Source organism: Coturnix japonica, chromosome 4 (genome assembly GCF_001577835.2).
Source record: "Coturnix japonica isolate 7356 chromosome 4, Coturnix japonica 2.1, whole genome shotgun sequence".
Classification (NCBI taxonomy): Eukaryota; Metazoa; Chordata; class Aves; order Galliformes; family Phasianidae; genus Coturnix; species Coturnix japonica.
In genome coordinates, this window is record NC_029519.1 from 67,368,755 (window position 1) to 67,387,492 (window position 18,738).

Here is an 18,738-nt window from a genome sequence, read left to right on the forward strand (position 1 = left end):
CTGAAAGTGTATATTCAGACATAGAGGTCAATTTTTAGGTGCACCCAACTTCACATTCTTCACAATGAGAAGCGTGTGATGAGCATTTCTGAAGATCAGTGTGGCTGCTTTGTTCAATTAATGGTCCTAACAAACTGAGTTTAGAAATGTATGTATGGAGAACCTTTTCATTCCTTTCCATCCCAAGATGGGGAAACAAGAATAAAACTACTTGCTTTCCTGTGTGCTAAATATTTTTTATTTTTTTTTCCTAATGACATCGTTTTACTCTGATTTACATGAATTTTAGCTTCAAGAATCACTGGTCATTGCTGAATGCAAATAAGCACAAGGGAAAATTATATAATGTTAGAACAATTGATCTTTCAGCATCTCAAATGGTACCTTATAAAATTTCCTGTAAATTCAGCCTGAAATACTCCCATCATTGGCTGTCATCAAGTAGAGCAGGGTCACTTTGGGAAAACCCATTCTCGGTGATGTAAATTAGAGGGTTATTATATATATCCTAGAACAAGAGAGCAGAAGTTTTATTCAGAACAGATGTAAGAAAGCCCATAAAATCAGATGCATTACCCTCTATCTTTTCTAAGCTAAAACTAAAACTAGTTTTCATCAAATTGCACTGACCCTATTAACTTAATTTTCCATGAGCTGACCTTTTATGACTAACAATGGAAAAGCAAAACTGTGCAAATATCCATGAAGACAGTGAAATGACTTATTTTAATGAGAAGTCTAAAATATCTTTCCTGTATTAGCATCTGCTTATTGTGACTGCTCCTTAACCCCTTGGTACTGGCAGTCACCAGAAGTCCCATTGCCAGGAGTAGATCCATGCCAAGAATGCCTTACTGCTGGAATGAAAAAGATAATTTTTGGAGCTGAAAAGATGATAAAACATTGGTATTTCTTTTCAAACTGTAAAATAGCTATCAAGTATAAAGGCAATAGGGAAACAATAAGGCTTCTACTTTTTATAGATGGCATGCAAGCATTAAATTAAGAATCCCAAGGTGACTTGTTTATTTATATCTTATACAATGTCTTATGCCATCCAGATGGGCTCCTCAAAAGAAAACAAATCACCAGTATTATTCACTGGATCCTCAGATCCTCTTACTGGCCAGCAAGTAGTCCTGTGAGCCTTACATCATAGTTCGATACAATACAGAAGTCAGTATAAACCCCATGGACTTCAGCAAGCCATAGACTCCCAGTTACAACAGACCATAAGGGATCCATTATTTGCTCAGTGTCACATTCCACTGAGACACTTAGTCTCTTGTATGCGTTGCCTTAATCTTAGGTGAAACAGTTCAGAGCAAAGAAGTCACCAGTATGCAAGGCCACCGTTTTTAACTATTTACAAAATTCTAGAAGCCTTTATGACCAGTAACCCTGAACAAAACATGCAGCAGGACTTACCAATGGCTTGATATTCACCATAAATACTGTTCTGACAGAGATTTTTAAAGTAAAGGACAGATACCCTTCAGTTGCCTCATGTTTTGCTACATAATTTGTGGAAATACTGCCAATCTGACTTCAGAGCTATAGACACAGGTCCACATTGTTTTCTTTAATTATCCTATCGTAACTGTGCCAGGATTTAACATGAGCTTTTATCAAATTATGAACTGCCTTGTAAGTTCTGGTACAAGATTCTGTTGTAGCAGGGGCTATACCTTTTCCACAACCATGTACAGCAACAAGATAAGGCTCATTAACAATGATCCACAGCTTCACTCAGTCTTCAAATGCTTTGCAGCAATATTTTGCATAAATTATCAAAGGTCTCAATGATCTTTTTAGATCTCCAACCACCTTCATCTTCTAAAAAAGCTGGAGTAAGTCAAAGCAATACTGTGAACAGGATGTCATTTCCCAGGTTACTAATTATTTTGCTGTAATAATTGACTCCCAAAAATATTGAAAAGAATAAAAGGGTTAACGTATTAAATTTACTATTTTAACACATAAAAAACCTCAATGCATAACTCTCTGTTATGAGATGCAAAAAATCTCTCTCAACTGTATGCTAACTGCTGTTACAAGACCTCAGAGTTGGCAAAAATGCTCAGCACACAACACATTTCATTCAGGCACATAAAATGAAATGAGGATGCAAATTTTCAAAATAGATCAGTGGACAGCAACTCCCCAGGAAAAAAATAATTGCGATTGGTGCTGGTCACGTGAAAACATAATCCTTTCGTTTTAATGCCTGAATGGCAGCCTAGCTGCATGTACAAGACCAAAATGCATTGGAAAAATCCTGTCAGAGGAGTTGGACAGGTAGATTTGTTCTAATGAAAGAATTTCTCTCCTTGAGAAGTGTATATTTTACAAAGTTTAGTTCCATATTCAGCAAGGTAACTAAGCCGATCATTTATGATTTGAACTTGGTTTGCTGGTAAGCTGCCTTCTCTAGGCTATGCTTTTCTCCATCACTCTCCAGGCCAACATGAAGACAGGAAAACACTACCAATGCATTTAATACCTTGCAATGATGTGAATTCAACCATTTCCTCATTACATAGGGCAACTTACCAGATCTATGTGAGACTTACAACTTTTCATGGTGCTCTGGTATATTTTAGAGTTTGGGGTGCTGGTCTATTTAACTGCTAGCTCAAATTCCTTGGCAACAGTTTATCCAAGAAACCAACTCTTCCTTTTACACCACCATTACACAGACTGATCAATCCTTCTGGTACCAAGAAGGATTTAGTTCACTCACCTCTCTAAAATCTCATGATTTCCAAACTCACTTGCCCCCCTCGATAAGACAGAGTTCAGTGATAATCTCTTGGATGCACTGTTAAAAGTGGCCAGCACTGGGGATGCATTTCTAGAGGCTTAAAGGGAATTCACCTTCTGTTCAGATTTAGAAGTGGTTGACATGAATATGTTTCCTAAAGGACTATTTTTATGCTGCTCAGAGTTCACTGCAAGTTTAAATATCGAAATATCTTAATCTTTCACATAAGCATTTTTAATTTTACTTAAATCCAAACACAGCTACATTGCTTTCTAAGCCTTCTGAAAATATTAGACATTGCAAAACATATCATAAGCTCTGGTTCAAAGAGTATCAATTAGCATGCTCTTTTACTAGAACTATCTGGTTTAGTGAGGTAATTGGAAAAGGCCAACAGTGGCCTTGAATTATTATTTGTTAAGCTGCAAGGCTCCAGCCAGGAGTAGTTCTCCATCATGCTGGGGGAATGGAGTAATCACACAGCTTTTGCTTCACTTGGGCTAAATATACCAAAGTGTTAAAGAACCTTAGTGGGTTTTAGACTCCCACATATCCTAAAAAGACATTGCTGCTTAGGAAATGTCTATCCTGAGGAGATGCTGCAATGAAACTCCAAACTAAAAAATGCTTTCTGAAGCTGAGAACGCAGTTGAAAGGAGGAGGAGAAATTAAGAGGGAATAAATAAATGGCACAGGTCAACAAAATACAGGCCTTTGAGACTGTGGATGGGTTGTATTGTTATTACCAATGTGTGAACAAAAGTTTTTTTTTTAATCCAAACAGGAAACCAGTTCATTAATACATATGTCTGTATTATACTGTAATAGATATTTCCAGAGTGTTTTTTTTTGTTTTGTTTTTTAAATACAGCATATACTGCATCAATCAATTAAGAACCCAATATTTAGACAGTGACTTCTTGTAAACAAGCATGTGCATACACATCCTTTAGTACAGAAAGACTCAATAAGTTTGTTTACCAAGTAATTCACCGTAAATCTCACAAGTAGTTTGCTTTTCCATCTGAATATGACACCAGAAGAACTAAAATTCTAAGAAGATACGTATGTAAGTCTCAGAAGGTACCCACATAAAAAGAGAAGGGATCTCTAGGAACTGTAATTTTTGATAATTCTTGCTGTTTGCAACCCATTTAGTATAAAACCAATTTGTTTATGTTATATTTTAATGGGGACCCATTTGATCTGGTTGTGTGTTACCTGTTGCTCAAAGAACTGCAAGGTTTACTACATAAATTGATTTGGGGAAAAAAACCACCACCACCACCACCACAACAACAAACAACTCTTCACTGTTTTTTTGGTAATAGGGTTTTCTATTCTAATTTTCAGAGTAGCCTGATTTAGTTCTTATGGCTGTCTTTGTGGGTTATCTAAAAGCAGGAATACATAAGAAAACTTTCTTCCAGGAAAGCCTATATATAAGGGATTTTTGGAGACAAATCAAAATTATGGGATTATAGACATTCAGGAGCAATTTATCAGTAGAAAATGAAGGACAATTCTTCTCTCCTTGCTAGTGTTTTTACCTCCTCATCTTGACTCCCTGTCTTAATGCTGAAGTGAGGCAAAACATCAACTCTCCAAGATCTAACAGCCCAATGGCTACTGCTTCTGCCCCCCTCCACATCTCCACCCAGTGGTTTGCAAGCAACATTCTTTCTCTTCAGAACAGCTTTTTGGGCACAATTAACACTGCTAAAATACTTCAAAAACAAACTCTGTGTAAGTTTTAACCTAAAATCAGACACACCCTACAGCATTGCTGCTTTAAGAGCCCCCACACCAACTGAGTTGGAAACAGAATGGTTTTAAAGGTTTTCAAATGTCCTCTGTTTTAGGTGTGAAATTGGTAAGGAATCTCTTGGTGTGAACGATTTTATTTGAAAGGACATTGCTCTAAGCTTTCTAATTCTTCACATGCTCTTTATAAAAATGTTTATATGGAAGATGATGGCCTTTCCATGCTAGGCAGCTACAATTGCTTCAACAGATCACTGCACAAGAGAAGTGAACTCCTGCCTAATGAAAGCTAGCCTACTTGGAGTTTCTCCAGTGCCCTTTTGCTAAATGTAAAGTTCATAATATTAATCAGGCAACTGCTTATACTACAGATCAAGCGAACATTTTCTGAAATTGCAGTTGAGTTTTGTCAAAATGTTAGCTTCCCTTACCAAGTGTCTACTTGCTTTCTCCCAGTCTGACATCCTTGATGAAAAAAGCCTGTTCAGTGGGCTGCTCAGTGGTGTTGCACAGTGCCTGCAGCACAAGCTGAAGGAATATCAGGACAGGGAAGAAATCATAAGGACTCAGCCAAATTTAAATTCAATGTGCCACAAAAAAACATTCCAAGAGAAGTACAAGCTGTGCTAGTAAAAGTGGGCCACATATTGTAAACTCCGGTAGCAAAGGGAAGGCTTCCATTCAAGCCTCTACGGGATGCTGGCACAGTTTTTGCAGTCATGCTCTGCAGGGAAAATGGCTGGTTGGTCTGTTTACAGCAGATCCCACCCCACCCCCCATTTGAATTCCTGAAACAAAGGCTCCTTCACTCTCTGGTGAGAAACGTAATCTGCAGGATGCAGAGGGTAGACTGCTGCCTCTTGAACAGCCAAGCTCTCCATGACCAAAATCTGCAGAAGAATATTGCTTCTACTTTCCAGTGCAGATCAGGATAACCTGACTGACATTTTCTATAAAATCCTTTGTAGACTTCCATCTTTGCAAGCTTCAAAACAGTGAAAGAAAAGAATTATCAAGGTAAACATTGCCCCAGAAATGAAAAGACACATATTTTCTTGATAGAACTGAGACTCAGAAGAGTAGGAGACATAGCTGAGATTCAGAGGTTCATCCAAACGTACTTTGCTTTTGTTTTTCCTGGAACATTATCCTCCCAGAATAAAGGAGACCTCAGCCAGCTGCTCTGATTCTACCATCCTTTCTAGTTCAGCTTCAGTTGCTTTTATACCTCACAATTTTCTTTATTTCTTCTTTCTTCTATTCCTTATTTTTTGCAGGGAAAACTGCCATTTCTTTTCTTTTCCCATTAAGTCATTTTCACCTTTTCCCCAATCTATGCAACAGATTCTATACCTGACATCCAGCAATCCATCTGGCTTGTTTATATGTTATATCCCACTATGCTTAGACTTCTGCATTGTCTGTTGAGATTGTGAAAACTCTTCAGAGCAAGGGCTGGCTTGTTTTTGTCATAGACATAACTCTTAGCTGAGCCTAAATAATCCCTTTTAATGTTCTAAAGAAAATATCTGGAAAAATTATGTCTCTCTTATTGTAAAACTGCCAACACGAAGTTCATTACATCAGAGAATGTTGATAGCCTATCTAAATGTATTTGCCAAATAAGAGACTTCTCTATTGTAAGCCATCCAAAAATATCCTCATGGCTAGGATTCTTGTGACTAAAAACATTCTGATGTAGCAAAATGATTTAGAGTAACAATTAAACTGATGTAAGCAAAAATACATAGGAAACAATACTAATCCTATCCCAAAAGATTGTGCTATCCAAAGGGATCTAGAATATTAATTAGTAAGTTGTTGCAAACCTATAAAAAACCATCCCATAATTACTCTGAAAAAAGTTGCAATTTCAAAGCTACTCTGCAGAATAGCATACTGGATTAATTATGCCAGACTGCAGCAATAACCTTGAATTAAAGCTGCAACCTTCTATTTTTAAGAAACAATTGCCTTTCTGGTTGATGAAACCTGTCGTCCCATCAGGTAACAGACGTGACCAGGAAAGAGAAAAGCGATAATGAGTCAATCCAAGCTGTTTGATACATTTCAAATCTTCCTCCCACAGAGTGTAGCTGCCACAAGCTACATCACCAGTCTGGTTCTTGAAAACTCGATCTCCTCCCTGATGGGTGAATGTGTCCCAGACATTAAGGCCACTTCCATCTGTATTCCAGCCTTCTGCTTGAAAAACAAAACTTGCTTGTTACACTTTTGACATCAAAAAGCATATGTCGAATGTAAATATTTATCACAAAGTAGGCACAAGAACCTCAGAATCCTAAGAGAAAAGCAAGTGGTATTCCCTTCCCCCTCCTCATATCATTGAAAGTAGCTAGGAACTTTCAAGCATTACTATATATTTTCATCAGGTTTTGCATTTATTCATATTTTTGCTTGCTGCTAATTATTTGAAAATCCTGTTTCTGAAAGCACTTGGAGTTCTGACACACTTCAAATTTCCTTAGCCAAAAATCTGATGTTTGCAACTCTGGAGATAGTACAGGTTTTCACAGAGGGCATTTTCTAACACAGCTTCCATCCATAAATGTAAAAGATCAGTCCATATCAAAGAAAGCCTTTAGGGTATGAGAAATACATCCAACAAATAGGCACTTATGGCTTTCTAGATGTCCTTTGAAAATCCTGACAGTCTGTTAAAAAGAAAGGAATGCCATTATGAGCTATGGCCCTAGGCATATACAAGCTGAATTAATAACACAGCTCTGCAAAACTTCTGCTTTTTGCCTAGCCAAACGTTCACAGAAATGAATTTTAAATGTTCAAAATCCCTGCACCATTTCCTTCGCTCTCACAGACTGGGGAAATTTCTTTGCAATTCCAGAACAGAAGCAGTGAGATTATCTTTAAAATATTCAAAGTCCCACTGTAGTTTGAAATCACATATTCTTAACATTACATACTATTGAAGCCAAACAGATGTACCTTTTTCCTGACGAGCTTCTTTGTCTTTCCAGAGCAATGCTGTAGAAGAGGTAAACATTCCATTTTTAAAATGGAGAGCTCTGTAAAACTCCTGCAAAGTGTGATTTTATCATGAAATTCCAAATGACCCCAAAATGGCCAAGCACATTTACCAGCAAAATTTTTCAGAGCTCCAGTAAATGCACTGTTACAGGGTTACTCACTAAAAACTAAAATGACATTGTGTGTAAGAATCACGTATAAATTAAATATCAGTTGGGTTGTAAGATTAATAACTATATAATAGCTACATATCAATCCTCAATAAAAGCGTTTTAATAATCAATTAGTATCATAGAAATTAGAGATGGAGGAGAACTATTAGGAGGTCATTGAGTCCATCCCCTGCCAACACAAGATTGCTCCCTTAAGTATATTCAGTACTTAATACACATCTGTCTTATTAAATCTAAGTTTAATGCAAGGTTAAGCATATTGAAGACACTTAATTTAAAGCATTACTAAAATTTGTAATATCCCTTTTGTAACCTAGCTTTTCAAAGATCATTGTCACATTTCATGTTCTTTACAGAATTTTACTGCAGCACATGAACACTGGTACATCCACGTTTGGTTGGTCAGTCAATTAAACTCTTATGTGGGACAACCTTCAAAGTAGGTCAAATTTTAGATCCAGGCAGCTTGAGTTTCTCTTAATCTCAGACTTCATAATAGATCTTGTGCTCTGTGTGCGTGCTCCTCAGAAAAAATACCATACTACAAGTTTTTCTGCCCTGTTTTTGATTTTAAATGTGCCTACAAAAATAAATTTCAGAGGAGTGCATGCAATAACAATTAGTAGTAGTTCTTTTGTGGTACTTAGAATTTGGAAGCCCTTAAGAGCAAGCTTCCTGCACCACATCAATATGCTACAGCTCCTTTTCACCACACTGGGGTGAAGGGAAGCCAAAAGCTCCCAGACTGGGCAGTGAAGACACTTTTAAGAATGAGCAGCTAGTGCAAATGCTGCACCATTGCTTTCTTGCCTGCCTTCCTCCAGCAAAGGAGATGGGTGGGAGGGGAAAGCACTTGATTTCTAGCAGCCTGCCAGTACTTCTCTGGTGGTCTTTAGCTGCTATAAAGCCCTGACTGGGGCTGTAGCAAACCAATCCACTTTTAATTATCCCTCATCTTGTTCACCGAGCCTCTCTGTACAGTGCAGAATACTCAAGCTAGCTAAATAAAGTGCAGGAAGAAATCTAGCCCAGGCAACAGAGAGCTTGACACACACTAAGGTATCCTGCTGAGCCACAATTAGCCTGCACAGAGCTCTGCTCTGCTTCAGCTAGCTTCAATGAACTGAGCCTGTTCCTCTAAGCTTGCTCAGAAACCTTAACACTGTGCAGCAGCTCTTACTGTAGACATATCCTGAGTTTCAGTGAGCTTTGGGGCCAGGAAAAACACTGATAGGGAACTGATTTTACATTTCAACAGGGGAGGCTTAGTTACCAGATCACTACATATTTGTATAATATGTCAACAAATGATAAACACAATGACAAACATGATGAAATGTGATGCATGTTCCCCATTCTCTGCAATTATTACAATGGAATAAGAGAAAATTATTTTCTTTTTGAGTGGAGCAGGGCTCTTCCTGATCAGATTATTTGAGTTTTCATATACTTTGCAACTTTGCTCTTTTCCCAACTCAACTGTGTTTTCATCTTTTGGTGTGAAATTTTCTTGGCTTTTTCTCTGCCCAAAAGGTAAAATGTTGTTTGAATTAATATAGCTCAAGTATTTGGCATACGAGAGAAATGAAGAAAACCCCTTTTATCATTACAAGATTTTTTAAAAACTTTTCCCTTTTTAAAAAATAAAATAAAATAAAAATAATAATTAAATAAAAAAATCAGGCAGAGAGTTGAAATTTAGCAAAGAAATGTCCCTCAGTAAGAAGAAGTGCCTTTGAGTGTTCCGGTGCAAATTGATTTTGATTTGAATGAGTCATGAACCTCTGAAATCTGCACTTTGAGCATGCAGAGTACAATTGGTATGATTTTTTAACACTTTGAAATATGCAGAGCCAATAAAGTTGTGCTGTGCATAAATACATAGCTGACAGTAAAAAAAAAAAAAGTAAAGTAGCCTATCAGCCTTTGCCTCATCCACTGTGGATCTCGTGATACATGCAGCAATTGAGTTTGGACTCTACAAGAACTATTGCTTCAATCACGCTGCCTTGAAGTCAAAAGCTGCACAGCTTCCACAGCTTTTAGGAGGAGGAATTCCCTGTTGAGTTTCTTACTTCAGTGGGAAAGGGGTCATTTGAGTAGTGTCTAGACCACATTATAGATTTTTTTTTAACATCTCTCCCACTCAGAAGCCTTTGGAAAGCTCATTAAAAATACATTAAGAGAACATTACAGTTGCACTTCCAGCCACTCAAAAGACAGGAAATTATAATGTCCTTCTGTATGCACACACAATTCACATTTTAAGAATTAGTTAGCAAAGCTCTGTGTGTTTCTGGACTTGAGTTAGGATTTGGCCCAGAATATTGATTCCCAGGGAAGAGCGGGCTGTTCAGGCCTTTAGGTGAAATGAGCAGAGCTTGTTAAAATGTTCCAGGCATTTGTAAGTATTCTCAATTTCAGCAATAAGCAAGAACTAAAGGCTACATCCTCAAAGACAATTTTAGATCTACAACTCCCATTTAGGCACTGAAATCAATGGGAGCTGAGTGCCAGTATGCTGCAGGGTATAATATGAGAAAATCAGATCTATATGTATTATAGTGGTCTCTAAGCACACATTTATGAAGAGAGAAAGGTTGGGGGCTTACAGCTGTCAGTGTCCCTGTACCTTATGGGTTTGCATTCCCTACTCTGCCACATAGATTTTTAACGTGCTGGGCAAACTGCTGTATTGGTGCCACCGTTCAGTTTGGAATATGATGTGCTCGGGGGTCTCAGTAAGTCCCAGTTCTCTGTTTTTCACATTGCTTGAAGATGAATTCCTCACTAAGAACCCCCATGTCTGAGTAGGTAGTTCTCTTGTTCTGTTTAGGAATAATGGGAATATTACTTATTTCTTCCCTCCCCCTTCTCCCTTTCCCCCTTATTTTTTCTTTTCTTTTTTTCCCTTCACTCACAGTTGGTGTTGGAAGGTCCCTTCCCATTTCCAATTCCTAGCCATATGTTCTGAGATCTGTAAAATCTTTTACCCTCCTCTTACTGCTAGGGCCAGAAACATTTAAATGGAAGTGCTACATGTATTTGCATTAGATATAGCATCTATGCAGTGAAGGAAAGATCTCTACTTCCTGGATCCTGACTTCTTGTTCATTGGAAACTTCCATAACAATTTGGCATTTAAAAATTGACACCTTCAATTTGATATGCTGCTGTAACTGCACCCCAAGCAAATCCAACTGGAAAAGCAATATCCTCTGTCAGCAGCTGCAGAGGACAGGCGAATACACAGCATTATGTGATGGTATGGAGATGTGGGCTTCATTTGCAGACAACAGCTTCTGGCTCGATGACTCTTCCACTTGTTACAAGCAGATTCTATACTGAAGACAGAAATAAACCCTGTGCAGCTTCACAGGCTGAAAGGTAAACTATGCACTTTGCATATCTCAGGATTAGAGCAAAGAGGTTCAGTCACTAACAGTGGAAGTGAAGAAGGCAGCAGTGGAAAAACCTACAGTGGTCACGGTGAAAGGGCTTCACCAGCACACAGCATGAGCATGCAGAGCAAGTGCCTCTTCACTTCCCCCTCCTCCCCCATTGCCAGAGGGCTTTGTAGACCCTTAATACAACATATATCCATCAGATAACAGGCAAAGGCTCATTTCCATTCTTTCCTAGCTTCATAAAACAGCAGCTTCTCTGCCCTTCTTGCATCAAATGCATATTTTTTCTCTCCCCACACCAAACAATTGGCCTGTCTATGCTGCAGTGGATGAGAAAGTCTGTTTTAGCCACTACGTGTTTAGCAATGGAAATCACTGAGTAGAAGAGGAGTGCTTATGTAGGAGTACAGTCAGAAGAGCTATATTTTTCCTTCCTTAAAGTCTTGTGGATACTCATTTTTTTTTATAGAGCTGCAATGACAACCTTATGGCATGTGTGCCAGGACAAATATCTGCAGGGCAGCCCTTGGGCCCTCTCCTCTGCTTCGTGTCACTGCTGTACCTGCCGCCCTGTCACATGCTGAGTAGGAAGCAGTCACAGGAGAGCTGGCTGAGCAGTAACAAGTGGGATGGGCTGAAAGGAGCTGACTGTCCCTTTCCAGCAAACTGTAACACCTGGCACACTAGATGGCACTACTGCAATTATTTTTATTATTATTATTTATCTTCATTATTATCATTTTGAGTTAGAGGACTTTTCTTCCCATTTATTATGCTACTAAAGCCACACTGCTTTTACCAAGGTCAATATTTGCACTAATTGGACAGTCAGATGATAATGCACACACTTATGAGAAATACACACAAGAGTCAACTTATTAGGAAAATGAAAACCTTTGCAGAGATGCTGATTTAAATCCAAAGTGCATGTTACAGACAGTGCAGATGCAGTGCAAAATGAATCAGACTTTCACAGCAGGCATGTGTTTCCTCAAGTGTCTTTCAAAGGAAAGGTAAAAGCACCATGAATATGAAGGAACAAGGAGGGAAATGAAGCACAGAGTACCAAATTATTCCCAAAACACACAGCCATGCGTACTGTAGGCAGACATACCCCTTACACATTTCAGAGTGATGACTGAAAACTGGTGCAATTAATGGGTTAACATTCTCTGTTGGAATCAGCTTCCTCAGGCTTTCATATGCAAGCAGGTAACCATTGGACAGCTAACTGTAAAACACACTGGGGACATCTTAAACCATGATTAATAGGTATTAATGAACCAGAGTAATTATGCATGTTTTTTACATCATTAAATGTTATTGGTAGGTACTTTTTAAAACCTAAGTGACATTAAATAATTTTCCTAGAAAATCATTTAATTCAATTTCACAAGAGATATGATAAATATGTAACTCAGTAATATGGGGGAAGGGGCAGGCAGGAGATTGTAGCAATAAAAACCCAATAAAAAGTTTTATAAAAATGTTTAACCATAAAAACAAAGCTAAAAAGTGTCACTGACGATTCCCAGGCAGGAATCAACAGAGACAGAGATGGGTTTTAGGAGAGACTGAGTGGGTGGAACATATTCCATAAGCAGTCTGGTCTGGGGAAGAATGAACAAAATTTGCCTCAGAGGTTATGGTGGGTTCAGAGTAATGAGATAGCAGACTATGTCAGATAAGTAGGCTGATACTGAAAGATACAGAGCTTCAAAATTCAGAGAAACTGAGTTTATAGCAGCTAATCTCCATCTCTTCTGGCAACCCAATTCCTATATTTGTGACCTCAATTTGGGCTGTATTTCTGGACTCATGAATCCATTTCCTGTTGCAGACGTGGGACTTGAAGCTATATCTCCATTAGATCCACTTCGCGTCATGGCTCTTAGGATGCACACTGGGCTTCTCAAGAAGACATTTCTCTGGCAATTTTTATAGTAAGCAGTCTCACCTCACCCTAAAATTCAGTGGTTCACTGCTCCATTGTTTTTTTCTAACACCTGCAAACACAAAACTATAAGAGAAGTCAGTAATACCTAGATGTAATTGATTGATTTTCTCAATACAAGATTTGGTTTAGTATAGTGTTTTGGGTTGTTTTGTTTGTTTGTTTAACATTTGCACTGACTCAGACTATATGTAATTTTAAAAGTTCAGTTCATTCCTAGGAAAAACTGAGTAGTTCTTGGACATCAAAATCCGCTTGGATAAAGACAGTTTAGGCAAGTAAATAAAAATCAAGAGGAATTGGGTCTGATGCTAAGAGCTGGCAATCCGCTTTTACAAAATACTAGGCGTTATAACAAGGTGAAAGGTGAACAGGTTTTGGTGCTGGCTCCTTAACACCCATGGGATTCATTATTATCAGAGTATGTTATCAAGATGGGTTCTTCCTGACTGAATCTCTGTTTCCTATCTACTTATTATAAACATGTTTATTAATATTTACCATGCAATTTAGAAATTAATCTTTGAAGAGGATGTGAAAATTAAAGTCTCTCTCTTGAAACAGTACACTGTGTAGGAACAGAAGAAGGATATAGTTACTTTGGAAGTGCACTTCTCTGAAACAACTGAAGATAGAAGTTCACGTATTTCACAAGTCCTGTCTGAAAATACTACTCATAAATTCAGCTTCCATCCCTGGCAACATAATGGAACAGCTATTGAGGAAAAACATTTACTAAAACACTTTGAAGTCCACCAGACAAAATTGACAGACAAAACTAATGAATGGGCAGCAGAAGTTATACTATCATGTGTCTGAATAGTAGCAGTGCACAGTTTTCTTCAGGACATTTTAGCATCCACTTGGCTGTTCTCAATTACAGTACAGAGACCATTTCCACCTTGCACTGTTGCTGCAGCAGAGGACTTCTTGCTTTGATCATCTAAAAAGAGCCTTAATTAAAACCCTCTACTGGACTGTAGATTAGCCTTTCTTCCCCCATCTCCAGTGTGTCAAAATACTCTTCCCAAGCTTAAATCAAATTGGAAATGAACTCTCATGTTGACTGAAATGAAGGGTGATGACAAACAATGAAGGGTAATGATAAACAATAATTTTGAAGGGAGGCATTTAGTGCAGTACACAGAGATTAGTATTACTTCTGATCTCATTTAATAGCTTCAATAATGAGCTAGAAGAGGGAGTAAATGGTACATTAATGAAATCTGCAGATCTATTAAACTAGGAGGAGCTGAGCATACTGCTGAAAATGGAGAAATAATACAAGGGGTCATGGCAAGATTAAAAACACAGGCAGAATATTGTAATGAGATTCAGCTTAGAAAATAGAAGAGTAATATTTGGGTTAAAAAGATCAGCAAACGGGTATAAACCTGACATTTGGGCAGAACTGGTAAACACTAAGCAGCAGTAACTACACTTCAAGCTTCAATGTACTACTTCAATGTAAATAGTTCTACCATCAGCTCTCCTCTGCACTGAATCTGCGCACTGACAACACAGACTATCAGATATTGAGAGATTTTGCAGCTACAGATTTTTTTTTATTATTATTATTTTTTCCACGAAGAAAACTTAGAAGCAAGCCATCCATTTAACAAACAGAGCATTGTCCTTCATGGAGTGAATGACATAACTGCAAACCACGGGCTAAAAAAATAGTAAAAGCATAAGACTGAAGAAATAAAATATTATCCCACTGCTTCTGGTAATTGTATCATGCAGCTTGATTTTTTATATATATATTGCTTAGGAAACTGCCAGTGTAATGCTATCTGCTATGAACTTTCCAATACCAGATATATGTGCACAATATCTTGGAGAGCTGAAGCTAGTAGTGAGCAAGTTAATTCCACTTGAAGAGCTTCCAGAAATTATTCTTACTGGGAATCACAGTATGCAAGTTACAATGGAATGCCAAGCTAATGTTATACCACTGCCTGTACCAGGGAGAGTTTCGGCAATTCAGCATGGCACAGCATTAGGATGTAGAGTATGTATGTGAAGTGATAGTCCATATTGGCCATCAGTCATCAGAAGTCCTTGGTAGTTCTTGGCTGATGACAGAATCGTCCTTTATTGCTGAGTGTCTCCACACAGAATTTTTAACTGGGCTAGGCCACTCAGGAGTTTGTCACTGTCACAACATTATGACCCAGCACTACATATGCAAGGAGCAAGGCGTTGATCCACAGCTCTAAATTTGCACACTCCAGTAGAAAAACTGGCAGAAGCCTTCTCATGTAAAACCATGCTCCATTCATCTGTATCTCTGCATGCCCTGCCATTCCACATTCCTGGATTACATACCTCCCTAGGAAATAAGCTGAAAACCAATGAGCCATCATGTAAAAATGTAAGATTTTTTTTTTTTTTTTTTTAAAGAAGGATTTATATGAGGGCTGTTCCAAAAATAATGCCTCCTATTTTATTATGTTTACCCGTAATGCTGAGGGCTGATGTTGGTGGTATGACAGTAGAAGCTGAACCTTTCCATCAGTATTGTATTACATTTTGTTTCTGTGCAACATATGGCAGCAGAGGGGCAGCCTGACAGACTGGCATCTGACTTGGAAGTGTGGAAGAAGCAAAGGTGTGTCACTGAAAAGTGTGTCCCACTGACATTCATTAATGCTTCCTGAACATCTATGGAGAACAAAGAGTAGATGTGAGCACAGTGAAGCAGTGTGTGATACATTTTAGCACTGGCAGCAGCAGCATGAAAGATGAGTCATTTTCTGGATAAGCCATACACACTTGTATGAGCACAGAAAGCAGGCTCCTCTTCATCACTGGCAAAAATACAGCAATTGTGTGCTTTGTATTTGTTGTTTCCATGGAAACACATAGGAGGCATTACTTTTGGAGTGGCCTACATCTATAAAAGACAACTAAAAATACAGTATGTATATATGGACATGAGAAAGATCCCTTGAGAATGAAACTTCTTTGTTTCACCTCTTCGTTGTTGTTCCAGGGAGAGCTGTCTTAAGTTTTCCAGGTATCCAGCTTCAAGAAATTTGTTGAAACTGCCCATTGGCAAAGTTTCCTGATGTGATTTTGCCAGGCAAATACCTGCTATGGCTAATCAGATTGGTTGCAACTGGTTAGGATGATATTGGGATGTTCTGAAACTAAACTTGTTAACATTTTTAAAACAGAAGGCCCAGAAGTCTTAGATACATGTGAAAGCAGTGCAGTTTCCTTGTTGAAGTCACAGATTCACAAGCTAATTCCTTGCAGAGCTGAATATGCAAAACCACACACATATCATCTTAATTGCACACACCAAGTTCTGTTGTTCTGTTTTAAAACCATTATGACCCTTTTATTTTATTTTTTTATTTTTATTTTTTTTCCCTACTGCATACACTTTAAAAGCCCAGCACCTTATTCAAGCTTTGCCTGACTTTGGAACATTATCCAGGTGTCCATAGGAATACAAATGTGGAGGTTGAATGTGACTGTCTTGAAAATGTTAGCTTAGAACCCAGCTGTTTTGATGCTTCCTCCATGATGCTGCCACTGTGCCTCAAGAGGGAGAGATGAGGGCTCCAGCCACAGCACACAGTGTGAAAATCAGAGATATCCAAGATCCTACATGAATGATGCAACAATGTCCTTAATAGACTAACAACTGATCTCCATAGAAATCACTTAACAGATTCAACTGAATTTGATGGAAAAAATAACATTTTTCAGAATATACAGCTGAATAAGTGGTTTGTACTGGTCTTCCAACTGACGGATAGCCTGAAAAGTATGTTCAATTATGTTGATATTTATATATATACACACACATATATTAAATGTCCTATTATAATAGGCATCAGAGAATACTCATAGGAGAGATATTTATGAGTGCTTCAAGAAAGAAACCACAAATAAATAAATAAATAAATAAATAGCAAAAATCGAAATTCTCATAAACCTCTTGGTTTTAAAAATTTGAATGTCACATAACTGTTTTTTTTTCATTTGTTTGTTTTGGTTTGTTTTTTTCCCCAGTTCTTTGAAGATTGTTTTGCTGAAGCACTAGTAGCCCAGAAAAATTATTATTTGGTATTTTTTTAAACCTTTTAGATATTTATGTATTTATTCAACATATGCCTAGAATAAGGTAGATAGGATTCTGTTCTGATTGATTTTGTGCTGGGGATATACTGAGTAAACCCAGTGATTTCATCATTCATTATGTATATTAAGTCCTGTAAAGTCCCACATTTTGTTTTCAGAGTTAGCCAGAAATAGCGAGACTAGGTTTTCTGGCAGTGAAACTGTATCTTTCATTTTCATTTCTTATAGAAATGCTGTTTCTAATGTCACTGACTATGACTAATGACATTGACTATGACTTTAGCAAATATGCTTGAAAAGCTTCTTCCACCAGTCAGGATTAAGAAATCCCATTATACTAGTGCATTTACATAAAATCCACTTCTCTATATCAGCAATATGGAACTATCTACTATTAAGCAGCAGCACAGTGTGAGAGACAGTAGCTGATATTACTTTTCAAAAGATTTGTGCTGTGCCATTATGCTGTAAATATTTTTTCCTTTTGCAAGATATACCATCCATTGTACTCTTCATTTTTATCCTGAAAAATATTAGTGAATACTACTGCTTGCACCTGGAAAATGAGATAAGTAGCAGAGCAGTACTTTAATTTGACAAAGTAATCCAAGTACCTATTTGGAGTTCAGTAAATACAGGTTATTTTTCAGACAACTCATGCTTTATGCATACTTTTTGGTCTTCCAAACAGTGTCACAGATGTGCAGTGATGTCTGAGGATGATGTTATTCTGAAAATATCAAAAAACACACACCTGACCCTGAATCTAAACTAGTAGAATCAAAAGAAAATCAAAATTCAATATAACTGTTTAACATAGCTGCCTTCTGTTTGATTTAAACATACAAATAATAAAAATATATATATTAAAGGATATGGCAGGTTTAATGGTACAGCATTGACCTTTTTTTTTTTTTTTTTAATTATTATTATTACAGAGGTTGTCTACTTAGCAAGGAAGTCACACAGATGAACACAGTATCTCATTCAATTTAAGTTGTTTAATCTTTCCCCATATTTTAGCTTTGCTCAGAGAATGCTAAACATTCACACAGTGTAGACAGAATCATGTTCATTTTTCCTCTTCTGATTAAATACTAACTAATTTCATAAACATCACGCAGGGGAAAAAAAAAAAAAAAAGTGGAGTTTATGGGTAAGCAAGTCTGTTTTTCTATCCATCTCCTCAGTATCTCTTAATTACCTTTTTCAAATCAAACTGGAGAACAGATCTAGTAATGTTTGCTGTTTTAAAGCTTTTGGCTGTGAAGTGATCAGTTTCCAGTAGGAGGCAATAAGTAACGATGTGCAGATGGGAAGGCTGGCTGAATGCACATACTGAGCTCTTTACAGTCTGGCTCTTTACATTTCCATGGAGGCCTGTGGAAAAGTAGTGGGTGTTTGTGTAATTAAAGGACTATGTCACAATCAGATTGATAGAGACTGGGAGGGGGGAAAGACAATCTATTATTTTCAAGCCTTTGAAAAGCAGATGTTGTAAATTACCATTCTGTTAGCAGAATGCATAGAGCACTTTATTAACTGTACTTAAAATACAGCCACTTCTGG

General features: G+C 37.6%; 1 pseudogene; it reads right to left on the minus strand.

Annotated features, from left to right (window-relative positions):
• Positions 1-385: 385 nt before the first annotated feature.
• The window catches only part of LOC107313861, a 36,557-nt pseudogene continuing 18,204 nt past the window's right edge, over positions 386-18,738 (minus strand).